At 35.7% G+C, this 16,126-nt stretch overlaps 1 protein-coding gene and 1 long non-coding RNA gene across 2 annotated transcripts in view; both read left to right on the top strand.

Moving 5' to 3' along the window:
* The window catches only part of Poxm (paired box pox-meso), a 118,036-nt gene that overhangs the window by 52,247 nt on the left and 49,663 nt on the right, over positions 1-16,126 (top strand). The window lies entirely within an intron of this gene.
* LOC141485063 (uncharacterized) lies at positions 3,212-9,457 on the top strand. Its single transcript, XR_012466992.1, has 2 exons — positions 3,212-9,238; positions 9,304-9,457. It is a non-coding gene; the product is annotated as an uncharacterized lncRNA (long non-coding RNA).

Raw genomic sequence — 16,126 nt, 5'->3', positions numbered from 1 at the left:
TCAAGCAAATCGAAAACATTGCGATAATAGTTCATCTTGAAAATCCAATCATCATTTCATTCTCTTAATTGAATTTTTCATATTCTATTATGAATCTGTAATACCCAAATGATAAATGAAAGTAGGCACATTTATTCTGATTTCATATAAACTTCTGCAAAAATGTAAATGAATTGAAAACATCTAGTTGAAATAAGAAATTGAACTATTGATGATTGATTAACCAAACAACTGTATAAGAATATATTTTTAGTTTTCCCAGGTTTTTTAACAGCAAACACTTGAAATATCGTTTCAGATACTATAGTTAACCAAAGTGTCAGTCTGATGAATTGAACAGTATTTTTTCAGTACATTTTTCCGAACAGTCAGATCATATATTATTATTAATTTTATATTATTATTAAATTGTAATTATTATTTGTAATTATTATTTGTAATATTATTTGTAATCTGTATACGTTGTGAATAAAGAATTGTGAATAAATATATCTCTTTGTTCATTGATTAGGAATGTTCATGTACTCATGAAATAACTCAATACAAATCAGTCAAAATCTACTTGGTATTATTTGCAAATTAGAAAGATGTGAGATGAACAATTATGACAGGAAGTTACTGGGATTCAGAAATATGAAATTAAAAAATAAATATATCCTGGTACAGTACAAGAAAAAAATTCATTCTACGCAACTTTTGAGCTTTTTGTTTTAAAACCAACTTCGAACAATCAATTCCTGCAAACAGAATTGAGAAATATTGAATGGAATTTTCAGAGAAAGACAGCATTTTCATATTGAAAGGGGTATAATTACAGAGGAGACTAGTTTTTGGGAAAGGTTTTTGACTTTGTACTTCTCCATCTCTATAGAAAAAATGGGAGAAACTTCCAGAAGAGAGGAGAAAACAATTGAGTTCAAATTGAATTTTCAAAAAGATGTATAGAGCATGAATAGAACTCCCTCCCGAAACAACTACTTTCACATGAACAATGAATTACATGTAAATAATTTTTCCTATTCAGTTTTGAAAAATGAAGGTTTTTGGCTTTATACTTCTCTGTCTTTCTACTTCTCTGTCCTTATTCAGATACAAATTGGAAGAAAAAGCTCTCCCGAAAAAACTACACTCACATGAAAGTGTGAATATAATTTCGAGCTTTATAAAAAATATAATTCCGAGTTAAAAGTCGGAACTTCTGACGTATATAGGTAGGTCGGAAAAATGAAATTTCGAGTTTAAAATCGGATTTTACGAGTATCAAGTCCGAGAAAAGATGTTTTGAGTCAGAAAAATATTATTCCGAGCTTAATGTAGGATTTTTTGTTGAGTTCTTGGTTGATTGGTTGGTTAAAAGTATATAGTAATTTTCGCGTTTACAGTCAGAAAAAAATAATTTGTGGGAATGACGTGGACTGAAGTAGGAATTTTCGAGTTTTCAGATGGAATTTTCAAGTCATAGATAAGCCACAAAAACAAAATTTCAAATTTGAAATCGGAGTTCACGAGTATAAAGTCAAAAGAAAAATAAAATTTCGAGTTTTAGGTTAGAAAAATATATTTCTGAGAATACGAGTATCAAGTCGAAAAAAATAAAATTTCGAGTTTCAAGTCAGAAAAATAAAATTCCGAGTTAAAAGTTGAAATTATTGAGTTTCAAGTTGAAATTTTTGAGTTACAAGTCAAAAGAATATAATTCACAGTTAAAAATCAGGATTTACAACTATCAAGTTGGAAAAATATAATTTCTAGTGTTAAGTTGGTTCTTCCAAGTTATAAGTAAGTCAGAAAAATAAAATTCCAAGTACAAAATTGGCATTCTCAAGTATGAAATCGAAAAAATTTAATTTCGAATTTTACGCCAGAAAAATGTGATTCCGAATTATTGAAAGTCAGAATTTTCAAGCTTCAAGTTGGAATTTTCGGTCACAATTTTGAAAAATATAGCCCTGAGTGTTGAGTTGGAACTTCCGGGTTATAGTTAGGTAAAAAAAAATAAAATTCCGAGTTTCAAATCGGATTTTATGAATATCAAGAAAGAGAAAATATATAATTTCGTGTTTTGAGTCGGAAAAATATAATTCCAAGCTCAATGTCGGTATTTTTGTCGAATTTTTGGTTGGAGTTTCTGAGTTGAAAGTACCAATTTTTGAGTTCACGGTCGGAAAATATAATTACAAGTTTAGAGTCAGAATTTTTCAGTTATAAGTTGGAATTTTCGAGTTATAAGTCGAAAAAATATATCACCAAGTTTTAAGTTGGAACTTCCGACTTATATAGGTAGGTCAGAAAAATAAAAATCCGAGTTTAAAATCGGATTTTACGAGTATCAGGTGGGAGAAAAGATATAATTTCGAGTTTTGGGTCGGAAAAATATTATTCCCAGCTTAATATAGGAATTTTTTGTTGAGTTTTTGGTTGAAATTTCCGAGTTCAAAGTAGTAATTTTCGGGTTTACAGTCGAAAAGAAATAATTTCCAGTTTTAAGTCAGAATTTCCAAATTTTAAGTTGAATTTTCCGAGTTGAAAGTAAAAATGGAAATTGTGGGTTTCATATCGGAGTTGAATATCGGAAAAATATAATTCCCATTTTAAATTAGGAAAAATAAAAAATAATGGACCTCCTACGCTTCAGCAACGTTCTATACTTAGGAGAATATTAAATATGCAGACATGAACAATATGTTGAAAATTTCGTGGCACTTGATTAAAATTCATGCTGATGGATAATTTAGCGTCCCGCATGCGTGAAGATCTCCAGCTGCTGTCCGTGGCCCGAAACATTTGCTGGTGCCAGTCCAGCAACACAGCGTGTACTCTACATAGCCCACTGAGTACAAATAGTCTAAATTACAATGGTGGCGAGGAGTTTCTTACGACTCGTTAAAAGTCATTGCTCAGTAAATTGAATATCTAGGTGTGGAGTGATGCCTGCTTGAACATTAAAATGGCCATACAGTGTGGGTTCAGGATGAATTTATTTTACAGTACTAGAGAGCCGCAGCTTACTTTTGGATGACCACAGCCATAACTTCCTGGATCATTTCGGAAATATATGTGCACATTTTTTCAAATTAGATACTTGTATTTGTATATTGATGAAATGAAAAAATCAAATAGCTGTGGTTGTAATGAGCCAACCCAAGTAACATATTACAACATTGGCTCCCAACAAACAAAAAAAAAACCGAAGAACTGAAATACCCTCAGTAGTTGTTTACAGCTGATTCTCGGCCTCCCCCCACCACTATGACGTATTAATTGCTTTTTTTATTGGTTGTTGTTTGGTGAAGTTTTTTTGTTGTGCAGTGAAGTCAAGGCGTTGTGACCTTGAAGTGTCTGGTGCATGGATCGTTCAGATTTTTTTTTCATATGAGATTTTGTGTGTTTATGTGTGTGTGTGTGTGTGTAGGAGAATGCACGGTACCGGGTTTCATCATGTGCTTGTTTGTCTATGTACAAACATACGTCTGCATACTTCGAAGATCCTCCAAGTAATAAATGCTCCATCGGTGTGAGGGTACCAACTTAGTAGTGGAGTGACGTCACAGCAATAACCGTTCAACGGCTAGAGAGCGACATGTTCACTCCACGACGTGTGGCAGAGTAATGCGTATTCATCGGTCTGCCCTCACCTCTCCCGAAGCGATGAAGGTTCGCTCTAGCCCCGCTATCGATGGTGACACAACGGCAGCCGAGGACCGTTTGCCTAGCGTCTACCCTCTCCGAGACCGCAACGACCACTGCTTGCTCGTATATCGACATCTGTTATCGCATTCAGTTGGGAGGTAATCTTGGCGCATGTAGTTGAGAAGTGGGGTTGGCTATGACGTCTTGACGGGTCCTATCAGAGTGTATTTAAGAAGCGTACGAGTGTTGGCTATGTCAGTTTACATCAAGTGAGTTAGTGAGAACTATTATATAAAATGTATTCCTGTGACTGTGGTAAATCTTTCACTCGTAGTGATAATCTTCGTCGGCATCAGCTCCAGAGTTGCCAAGGAGGGCCTGCAGTGAAACGGGTGAGAGTGGATAATGCAACACCTATGTATACGTGCAATTGTTGTAATGTGACAATTCCTATGAGCCAAGTGAATTCTCACCGAAGAACCATGAGTCATAAAAATAATGCATGTGTTCAATTGTCTGACGGTGTTCAAATTATAACGAATGCATTCAATTGCCGCATTGCTACATACAGGGTGGAGAGTTCGATTGTAACCAGTGACTACATGTCATTTTTCAATAAGATTAGGCAGAAGGTCATTGAATTACTGGAATCAGCCATCAGGATCCATAAAAGCATCAAGGTGAATATGGAAGTTTTTGGGAATTATATTCTTCAGACTGATGATTCGAGGGACACGAAGTCATTTAATTCCCAAAATAAAATAGTGGACCAATCTTCAGATTTGAATGCTGTTTTTGATGGATTCCGTGATGTAATTGTGGCTCAAACGACTGAGTTCCAGGATCGTGACTCAGGTATTTATTTTTTAAAAATTTCAATAAGATTGAATAGTAATATTTTTTTTTTATATAATTCAGGTTGGACTTGTGAAAAAATATTGTTTCTCGAGGTCAACATTAATAAATACAGTCCACTGGAAGGACGTTCATATGTGAAGCTGCCTCAATGTATTCAATGGAAGAAAGCTGTTGTGAATGTTCGTAATGAAGATCAATATTGTTTTGCTTGGGCTATAACATCAGCATTATATCCTGCAGATAGTCGAGTGTCCGAACTTACGTCATATCCACATTTTTCCACTGTTTTAGATGTCACAGGTATGGATTTTCCGGTTAAAGTTAATAATAAGAGTATCGAAATATTCGAAGATAGGAATGATATTTCAATTAATGTTTACGGTTTAGAGAGTACATTTGAGAAGGGTAAAATGAAGTATGAAGTGATTGGTCCATTGCGATACTCACAGAGAAGACTCCGGAGACATGTCAATTTGTTGTTTATAACTGATGACTCCGGTAATGGTCACTATTGTTGGATCAAAGATCTTTCAAGATTAGTTTCTAATCAACTATCAGCTCATAGACAGAAAAAATATTTTTGTGACGGATGTTTGATATATTTTTCTGATGAGAGATTGCTTTTACGTCATAATATGTATGATTGTAATCACATTAGTACCACAACACCAACTACTAATTTAAAGATCAATAAATATGGTAGAATGGTTGCGGAAAATAAACTAATGTTTGAAAACTTTGAGAGGCAAATGAGGGTGCCATTTGTAGTGTATGCTGATTTTGAATCAGTGCTTAAACCGATTCATGTGAATGAGCCAAATCCTGGAAGTTCATACACGATTAAAACATTCAAACATGCCCCATATTCATTTGCTTATTTGATAAAGTGTTCATATAATGATGATTTGACAAAATTTGTTACATATAGAGGTGTAGATGCAGCTCAGAAATTTGTGAGTAGCATTGAAGATGATTTGAAAGAGATACATGAAAATCATCTCAGAAACCCTAAACCAATGGATACACAAACTGTCGAAGAAGAAGAACAGTTTGTTGCAGCCAGAACTTGTGGTATATGTAATAAAGCATTTACTGATGGTGACGTCAAAGTAAGAGATCATTGTCATGTCACAGGAAAGAAAAGATCACATGCCGCTCACTCGAAATGTAATTTAAATTTCAAAATACCAAACTTCATACCTATCATTTTTCATAATTTAAGTGGTTATGATTGTCATTTATTCATAAAAGAATTGTATAGGAATAAAGAGAAAGTTGATGTTATCCCGCAAACTAAAGAGAAATATATATCTTTCACGAAGCATCTCTTTACACACAGCTATACCGATAAAGATGGTGTGGTTAGGAAGAATTATCTCAAAATGAGATTTATCGATAGTTATAAATTTATGACTAATTCGTTGGAGAAGTTGGGTGCAAACTTGACCTCCGATCAATGTTTGGAGATGCACAAACATTTCCCACAAATTGAGAAATTCAATTTGATGAGACAGAAAGGTGTATTTCCATATAGTTTTGTTGATGACATTGACAAATTGAATTATCCATTACTTCCGACAAAAAATCAGTTTTATGACACACTCAATTGTGAACATATATCGGAAACTGATTATGATAGGGCTAGAAATGTTTGGAATTTATTCGAGTGTCAGAATTTGGGGGAATACTCTGATTTGTATTTGAAGTCGGATGTATTGCTACTATGTGATATTTTTGAAAATTTCCGCACCACAAGTTTAGAGATATATAACTTAGATCCGGCACAATATTATACTGCACCTGGATTATCATGGGATGCCATGTTGAAGTTCACTAATGTTGAATTGGAATTACTAACTGACATTGATATGATTCACTTTTTTCAAAAAGGTATACGAGGTGGAATTAGTCAATGTAGCGAGAGGAAACATATAGCAAATAATAGATTTTTACCCAATTATAATCCCAATGAACCTTCCACATTCATTACATATTTAGATGCAACAAATCTATACGGTCACAGTATGTCACAACCTCTACCAACAAGTGAATTTACATGGTTGACACCAAATGAAATTCTTAATCTTGATGTGATGAATGTGAGTACTGATAGTCCGTATGGGTATGTATTTGAAGTGGACATTCATTATCCACAAGAGTTGCATGATAAACATTCTGACCTTCCATTTTTAGTCGAAAAAATAATACCACCTCGTACACAATCGAAAATTCCCAAATTAATTCCAAATTTGAATGATAAAAGAAAATATATTGTTCATTATAGGAATCTACAGCAAGCTGTCAAAAATGGATTGATTGTAATGAATACACATAGAGTATTGAAATTCAAACAATCATGCTGGATGAAACCCTATATAGATCTTAATACTGAAATGCGTAATAGGTCTAACAACAAATCTGTTAAAGATTTCTATAAACTAATGAATAATGCGGTGTATGGAAAGACAATGGAGAATGTAGATAATCGAATTGATGTTAGACTCGTTACACATTGGGAAAATATAAAGAAAAATATAGGTGCCAGCACTCTCATAGCCAAACCAAATTTCAAAAATTGTTCAATTTTCACTGATAATTTCGTTGCCATTCAATTGGGTAGAGTGAAGGTTCATTACGATAAACCATTATATTTGGGATTTTCCATATTAGAATTATCTAAAACAGTCATGTATGACTTTTTCTATGGATGCATCAAACAACACTTTGATGAAAATGTCTCTTTACTTTACACAGATACCGACTCGCTCATTCTTAAAGTAAACACAGAAAATTTTTATGAATTCATAAAAACTAACATAAGTAGATTTGATACATCCAATTACAGTATAGTTAACCAATTCAATATTCCAGTAACAAGTTCAGTCTTGGGTAACTTCAAAGATGAATTTCCAAATGATCCAATCATGAGTTTTTATGGTACAGGTGCTAAAGCATATTATGTGAAATCTGTTGATGGTGAATTTAAGAAAGCCAAAGGGGTTAAACGATCTGTAATAAAGAATGAATTGACATGCGAAGATTATCAAAAAATCGTCGAACAAGGTGGTATGATATTCAGAAAGATGAATTCATTTAGAAGCGTGTTACATGATATGTATACTGAATTGAAAAATAAAGTTGCATTATCATATCACGACGATAAACGATTTATCATTCCGAATACTACCCACACTCTTCCTTGGGGTCATAATGATATTGAATTTTATGAAAACGATCCAAATGAGAACATTCGTTGGATAAGTAATATTATTCAACAATCACAATCTCAGGAGACTCCATTGGATCAATTGATTAATTTATTATCTGCCGAGATCAATGATTGAAATATCATTCAATATCTTCAAAACCGGAAAATTCAATATTGATATTTATGTAGCCATTTATAATTAATAATATATGATAGAAGTAATGTGATATTAATGTATTATGTATGTATGTATATGTATTACTGTAATGAATATAAAATGATTAAAATTTTATTTGTATTATTTCTATTTCCCTAATCAATTACTGCAATATATAGTATAATGTAAATGACAGAAATATCAGTTTGAAGAGAATCATCGTAGAGTGCACAATGTCTAAAACAATCGATAAGTTTGGTAGAAAAAGAAAATGGGGTGGTAATGTCATTCGAGGTCCTCCTGGGAATGGTTTTAAATTAACAAAAGATGGTCATTATGACATGCAAAGGAAAATATTGAAAAATACAAGTGAACCAATTGACAAGAGTGATTGTGTAACTGTATCATATCTTGAGGGGGAAATTAATGGAGCAAAGGAAGTTATACTTCTAGCCCTACAAGCTGCAATACAATCCACAATAGGCAATATTGCTCGGGACGCCCGGCAAGCATTTGACGATAAAATTGCAGAGGCTCGGATAACTTTCACTCGTAAATTTGACAAACTTACAAGTGATGTAGACATAAAAATGTCTGACATAACAGCGTCTACAAATAAAAAATTTGATGCTATGTCAAACATAACAGGGACTACAATGAAAAAGTATGATGTACTGGAACAGAGAGTTGAAGTATTGGAGAAAAACCATAAAGAAGTTTTGGAGAGAAACTATAAAGTCAAGCCATCATCATCAGGTGGACTGGGATATCCAGGACTGAACATTAATCCAAATCATAGAATAATACAACCAAAACCAAAACCAACTGATGATGTATTAATGGAACCAACATGGTGAATGTATTCCCTCGTTATGTTAGGTTAATAGTTACGTTAGGTTAGCTGCATAGTTACGTTAGGTTAGGTGTTAGGTTAGTATTCCCTCGTTAGGTTAGGTTAACAGTTACGTTAGGTTAGCTGCATACTTACGTTAGGTTAATAGGCGATCGCGAAGCGATCGCTTCGCGATCATGAAGCGATCGCTCAGCAGGCCGCTTCGCGGCCTGGGGCGCTCAACATCCGCCACTTGCATCCACCACTTGCATCGGGGCGCGTTTTTTTTGCCCCTTCTCGAAGCCCCGCCCCCTTTCCGAAGCCCCGCCCCTCCCCTCTCCGAAGCCCCGCCCCCCCCGACTCCCAACATTTGCGCATGTACACCCCTACCCTCAACGCGCATGTGCGCTCCCACCATTTTCCCACCACTCACGCATCGAAGTCGATACCCTCCGGAGAGCACTACACAACATTCAGTTCGAGAAGTCATCTCATCGAGAGCAGTCCACTCCACTTCAAGGCAGTAGCTTCCGACGACTAACTTGACATTTGAGTAAGTAAATTAAGAATGTTATTTTTTTTATATCAACTAACTTTGTATTATTTCTTCTTTTTCAGAATGGCAACCAATACACAGGAGGTGAATAATGCTGTGGCGTCTATTCTGCCGGTGTCCGCTGACCAGGAGAGGCAGCATCTTCGAGAGCGGTGACGGGTGACCAGGCAACCACTTCGCGTTCGCGAGTTAGGTGTAGATCTTCTAGCCCTGACTTATTCGAGGAGGAGGAGGAAGTCAGGGCTGTGAAGAAGGTTTGCCAACGACCTGCAGCAAGGGTTGGTCCTATTTCAAAGTACCGAGCTACTTGCAATAGGACTAATCCTTATGCAGGTAGTTTTTCGACCTCTCGTAAGAGGGCCTCCACACCAGCAGCAGCACCAGCAGCAGTGGAAATCCGAGGAGTCCTTCTCCGGAGTTGGTGATATTGTCGCCGTTGGTGACGCGACTACCACCGCTGCCAGCGACACCGGCGGATCCTGAGGTGTTGGTGCCACAAGTGCGACAGCCTATCGGAGAGGTGAGTGAAAAGATGAATACTTTTCTACAGAGATGCAAAGAAATAGAACATGCTGCCCGATCTAGTGAGGCCGCGTTGACTAACATGAACCGCCTAAAGGGTGAAAAGGTTAAGCGACGTAGGGAAATAGAGAAAGAAATGGCCGAACTAGATCGTGACATTGCATCTCTGGAGAAAGGTGTGAAGCGGCAACCTCTTCGATAGAGCTACACAAAAGGTTATGGACAGCTATGGACCCTTTTTTGTAGATTAAGTATAAATATAAGATTAGTTTTAGGTTAGTTAGGAATATTTAATTATGGTAGTTTTAAGTTTATATTTGTTAAGTTTATATTGAATAAAGAAAAAGGAAGTGAAATAAAGGGTGTACACTGTTTTTTGGTTTGGTACACATTGAACAATGCGATGGTTGGAGCATTTTTCTTCACTTCCTCTTATTATTATTATTATATTATTTTATTATTATTTTATTATTTCAATTCCAAGTTCTTCTAGACAAATACCTCACATCAATTTTGTGTTCTCTAATCACTTGTAAATAATTCAATGTGAAGAAAATTTAAAAAATAAAAAAATAGACATGTTTCATAGTGAAATCGACAAGTATATTTCATTTGTATTTTATCCATTCAAGTATCTCTTTCATTGAATATGTCTTATGTCACTTTGCAATTTACCCCTACTCATTGAATATGTCTTATGTCTCACTGCAATTTACCCCTACTCAATGTCCCACTCCTCTCCCACTCCCTCTCGAAAGTATAAAAGTAGAAATCATCTGATGAAAACATTCAGTTGATCAGCTAGCATCGAGATGGAACCCGATTCAACCTCCGAACCCTATAGCTGCCCGGATCAGGGGTACAACTTCAATTACTGGGATAACAGCCAGGTACAGGTAGTCTCTTCCACCACGGAACCCCACAGTCCGCCATATGAATACCAGGATCACGACATCAGGATGCAAGTTCCAACATGTCACTGGCAGTGACGAAGGACACTTGGACGATTCGGAATATCCAGATCCTGACGGATGGTGGGACCCTGCTTATGATGACATTGTCCCAATGAGCAGCGACCGACGACGATGATGACGACGACGACTCTCTGGCGATGGTGCTGATGACGAGCTTGACGTTAGACGTCCTCCACCATCCCCTATCCTCATCGAGGATAGTCCTCCGCCATCCCCAATCCTGATCGATGATGATGTCCTCAATTCCGATGATGACATATAATCATCTACTCGTCCATCATTTCCTTTCCTTTCCTTCCACGGAGTACACACTTTTGGTTGGTGTACACGAGGCACTGCGAGGCTGGGGCAGTGTCTTCCTCCCTTCCTCTCCCTTCCTCCCCCTCTTATTATTGTTTTTTTTCCATAATAATCACTAAGAATTTCTCCTAATAATCGCTCAGAGTTTCATTCTTGATGTTTTCGAATCTCAAACACTGTTCTACATTTCACCCCCTCCATTTCATTTCTTCCAATATAAATATAGCAACAATCCCAGTTCTATATCATTCTTCCACAATGTCGAGTACAGGACCCATCCAAGTACATGAAATAGATTCAACGTCTGATCATTTGAGTACAACCTTCGCTCAATTTCTGCAGCGAATCTATGATCTTCCTGATGATTTCGCAAACGAGTGGAACAAGGTATTCAGGACGACATAGATGCTGTTGACGATAATAATGCGGATGATGTGATTAGTATATCATCTGATTCAGATGATTATGACGACGACGACATCATGAGTATATCATCTGATTCAGATGACTACTATGAGGATGATATCATTAGTATATCATCTGATTCAGATGACGATACCATAATTATTGTTTCTGATGATGAGGAGCGTTAGTCCATATCATTGCATGGTATTAATAAAAAATAACAGCCCTTTTCAGGGCTACAATTTGAAGACTAAAAAAAAAATAGCTCTTTTCAGAGAGTAATTATACTTTTTAACAGAAAAGATTCATACCATTGTTAAACATTATGTTATAATTTATAATCTCAAACGAAATATATGTATGTGAAAGTATTCATCATTATATGCATATGAATGATTGACAAATGCCAACTTCAACTTTCATTTAAAGTAGTACTCATCATATGCATAGATATTCAATGACTATCAAATTCCAAATTTCGATTTTTCAGTCAAAGTAGTAATTTATTTGTCATATAATGTATAGATATTCAAAGACTAACAAATAGTAATTTATTTGTCATATAATGTATAGATATTCAAAGACTAACAAATTCCAACTTAGACTTTTATTAGTCAAAGTATTCATTTGTCACATAATCTATGAATACTAATACAACTAACTACTGTTTGTGTGAATAATGTAGCCCTGAAAAGGGCTGTTGTTTTTTTTTTTGACCAGTTGGTCCACGGTTATTGTGCCACAGGTTGGACATTATTACATATAATACATGTAGATACTCGGGTGAAGTTTGTTAGTGGCCTCTCGCAAGCTTCACACCAATTCTGTCCCATTTCCATAATTGAGACAGTGTTGTGGGTGTTGACATGGGCATACCACCCTCCATTATTGTTTCTATGCGAATAAAACCGAAAGCAGCACCAACATAGTTTTTTGTTCTCTCCATCTATTGTGCTGATCAATACGTATGCATCCAATGCACAATACAAATCCAAGGGATCTTCCAGTGTCTCACTGACATTGAGTGTTCGCATACCGATCCTCATAGCACCATCACCTTCAGTTGTGTCAGCTTCTATCCCTTCATCATCTCCTTCTTCATCCATGACCCTCTCTCAAACTCCATCACGTCATCATCTTCGTCGCTTTGGTTGGCCTCGTTTTCAACTTCGTCTATCTCATCTTCATCGACTCCAACATCTTCTGCTTCAACTATTACTTCCTCTAGCGGAACATTGACATCCTCATCATCTGATTCGTCTATCCAATTGTTTTCATCAACAGCAGCTATTCTATTTAATGCAGCATTTATTTTGCAGAATTCATCTTGTTGTTGTTTGCTCACAGTTGTAGAGAGTGAATGAATGAACTCTAGGTTTGCAAGTCAACTTATATAGGAGGTGATGCGACTCCCACTTGACTCGTTTAGTGAGTGGAATAGTAGGAGAAGTTATCCCACTATACTTCCACATGATGTTGATTTGTATAAATAGAGATCGTAGGTATAGGAGAGAGCATTCAGAGTTTCTGTAAGTCATCTCTTAATATTTCTAATCGAATTAGTAAAATGCCGTTTCCAAAAGAGTGGAATGAAAAACCAAAAGTGTGTGTCTACCCAATGATGATTGCAGGGGCTATTGTGTACTTTTGTCAAATAAGTAGACCTAAGGATTCAATCAATCCATGTACTGGTATGTGTAGTGATTGCGTGTTGCGGATTCAACTATCGCCTCCTTCTCATCCACCGAAGCGAACAAAATCGGATTATCGTCAACAACAGTTACAGTGTCTGAAGTGTTCCGAACCTATAATATTTAACAATATAGGTATCTGTAGAAATATTTGTGGGTACCTGTGCTGCCGTTCCAACTCCACTGCAACGTTGTTTGCGTTGTGATACATATTCCATGAATTGTTGGAATCATGTATGCAATGCATGTAGAAGTACTTGGGATCTGTGTGAGAGGTTTGTCAACTCTACCCCAATAGGAGAATCCATTTTTTTCAATGTTGGTGTTTGACGCACGAGCAACAACTATTGAGGAATAGAGTCAAAGAAAGTTCCACATCCACAGAGACATATTAACATTTTTTCATTTTTAATTATCGTTATTGTCCTCTATTATTAATAAATATATATATATTTTGAATTTATTTGTATTATTCTAACATTTAAAAATACATGCATGCAACACAAAGTTTTCCTCTTAAATGACAAAGATTGTTACATGCGTGAATAGTTTAGTGAGAGAGCGCATGTGCCAGTTGATGAAAGAGCGCATGCGCTAGTTTATTTTCTTCTATAAATGGTGAGGTCTCAGTAACATCATCACCTTTCCCTATCCACATTCTATTGCTATCGCCCATATCATTCCTCAGACCAATAATGATGACTCTATCCGCTATTGATTGCTGAAGATGGTTCACCACTTGTTGATATCGATCAGACTGATTTGAAAATATTCCAGTATTACATTTATCGAGTCAAGATTCGATAAATGATTTTGATATTAACGACTTCGTTAACTTTGCAGATGTGCCAGAACCAAATGAGCAAAATTATTATTGAAAATCCGATCGTTTCGCAATTATCATCACTCAAACACTCTCATCTACCCTTCCTCTTGGTGTTGATAAGAAATCTAGAACAATCAAGAGGAAGGTTACTAAGGCATCTTCATCGATTGTCACTGACTTTAAAGAAAAGAAGAAGAATCCAAAAGTGTTGTGCGACAGAAAAAACCCGCAACGAAAAGTGACAGATCGAAGAGGAAGCCAAAAGGTACTCCTAAAGAAATGAAGAGTGATTTTGAAAGCTGAACCGCTATCTTCTTTCACTCCCCTCCATCGGTTTGGGGAAATGAAAAGGAAAGCAAAATGCCGTCTTGTAAAGGCACAGATGACTATTGCTGAACTTGAAAAGAGTGAGCGAGCTATTAATGCTAATAATGAAACTCTTGAAGCATTAGATGCCAAGATTGCATTAGCGAAGGTTGAATTGGCTAGAATGTCTAAAGATGCTGATGAACTCCGTTCAAAAATTGGTAAAGATAAGCAATTCCATCAACGTTCGAGAATGCAAGCTCAGGCTGAGCTTGAGGAGTCGACTAAGCTTTATGAGACAGCATTATCAGTGAGAGATAATTGGCAAAAAGAGTTGGATACTGCATTTCAAAGTGACGGCGATTAGTTTTTGGGAATGATAATGTGTTTTCAATATCGTGAGTTGAAAAATATAAGCGGGAATGGAGTATACAATTAATTTGGTTTGGTATACACAGAACATTGCGAATGGCTGGGGCAATGTTTACCGCTGCAATATTTTTCAGTTCACATACTTATAATTGAAATGAAAACAATAATGAACTTTAATATTACTTTATTCATAAAAGTCACTATTATATACATTTAAACCATATTTGATTCATCAATCCAAGAATTTTGTTCGCTAGGAAGGCCTAACCACTTTACATATACTTTATTTTTTTCTTCTCTTTCAACACCTTCTCAATCAGATATACGTCAGGATTCTCGGTTCGTAATAACTCTTCTTCGTAAAAACATCCTCTAATCGGCTGTTCATTCATATCTTCAAGATTATAAGTCGTTGGGATGGTTTTATTAATTTTAACAATCTTGAATAGCTCCGTGGTAAAATTCGCAGTGTAAGACTTTTCAAAAATATGTTTGTATTTACTTATACGTACAATATCATTTAATTGGAATTTGGGTTTACTTTGTCTTCCTCCAATTCCATTGATACCCTTGAATTTTAATTTTGTTGTTGAATCCACATTGATGGGTGCCATACCTATTGTACGATGAACTTTATTATTATATCTACTAGTTATAATTGGAAGAATATCAAAGCCATTTGTGGTGACCTCTCATCGAAAATTCCTTGTAGAGCCATGCCTTTATTGTACGAATCACTCTTTCTGCTATAGCTGCCTTCTTGTGCTAAATGTTGAATAATGATTGATATTATATTCTCGCATGAGAGATGAGAAGCTTTTATTGAAAAATTCTTTCCCTTGATCGCTTTGTATGTGTTTTGGGGGAGTATTTGGCTTCTTTCAGTACATGTTTCATTGCATTAGTTACTGTACTACCTGTTTTATCTTTAACTGCTACAGTCCACAGATATTTGGAGTAACAATCTATCACTACAAGTATATATCGGTATCCTTCATTACTTTTTGCATAAGGTTGCAGTTCAGCTAAATCTATTTGCCATAGATCTGCAAAACCTTTGATGGTGGTTATTCTTCTACGAAAATTACGTCTTGCAGGTTTATGTAATTCATTAACAACTTGTCGTTTGACATCACTTATTTCATTAGTCATTCAATTTCAATATGATTAAAGAGAAAAGGTGATAATGTTACTGCATTGAATGATGATGTGACAGTGATCATTACATGTGAATATGTAATATATTATACCTTCTTCACGTAATTCTTCAATTATTGAAATTATTTCATTATCATGTCGGTATGTCCGGCTGACTTTGAAGCTACCAATAGTCGTAGGCGAGCAACTAACTCTTTCGGTGAATTCCAGTACACATAATTCACAGGTTTAGAATTATATATTTTCTCTCCATTTTCACTCGTTTGAGTGCTCCACCAATTTTACTTCTACTTCTTATTGGATATTGTCGTGAGTCTAATAGAGGTTTGAT

Source organism: Leptinotarsa decemlineata, unplaced genomic scaffold (assembly GCF_025532065.1).
Source record: "Leptinotarsa decemlineata unplaced genomic scaffold, Ldec_3_MD MMD2_tig00026307_RagTag_RagTag, whole genome shotgun sequence".
Classification (NCBI taxonomy): domain Eukaryota; kingdom Metazoa; phylum Arthropoda; class Insecta; order Coleoptera; family Chrysomelidae; genus Leptinotarsa; species Leptinotarsa decemlineata.
This window is presented reverse-complemented; position numbering and strand designations above follow the sequence as displayed.